This window comes from Sinocyclocheilus anshuiensis, unplaced genomic scaffold (genome assembly GCF_001515605.1).
Source record: "Sinocyclocheilus anshuiensis isolate Anshui unplaced genomic scaffold, SAMN03320099.WGS_v1.1 scaffold856, whole genome shotgun sequence".
In the NCBI taxonomy this organism is placed as follows: domain Eukaryota; kingdom Metazoa; phylum Chordata; class Actinopteri; order Cypriniformes; family Cyprinidae; genus Sinocyclocheilus; species Sinocyclocheilus anshuiensis.
The window spans coordinates 576,572-576,977 of record NW_015552603.1 but is presented as its reverse complement, the minus strand read 5'-3'; the positions used below and the strand labels follow the sequence as shown (position 1 = coordinate 576,977).

General features: G+C 41.9%; 1 protein-coding gene across 1 annotated transcript in view; it reads right to left on the bottom strand.

The window, feature by feature from the left end:
- Window positions 1-406, bottom strand: part of pros1 (protein S) — a 26,033-nt gene that overhangs the window by 8,200 nt on the left and 17,427 nt on the right. The window lies entirely within an intron of this gene.

Here is a 406-nt window from a genome sequence, read left to right as displayed (position 1 = left end):
GGCTGCACGTAAGAATCTATTCATATATGAATCGCGATTCTGTCTTCTAATGATTCTAATGGATTCACAAGTTTCAAAATCAATGTTCTAAAGCAGCGGTTCTTAATACCGTTCCTCGCGTTCCCCTGCTCTGCACACGCTCTGCATCTCTCTCTCTCATTCAGCTTACCTCCAACAATGAACTGTTACAATTAGGGATGCATGGTATCGGTATCGGGCCCGATACTGAGCTCTTGTACTCGTACTCGTACTCGTTAAAATGCCCCGATACCAAACGCCGATATCACACAGCATGTGATAAGTGCCATATTCAGACAAAGAAACACCGACAACCGACAGCAGAATGGAGTTATTAGAGATTAAAGATGTCTACGAAGTATATGTATGCAATGAATATAAAACATTC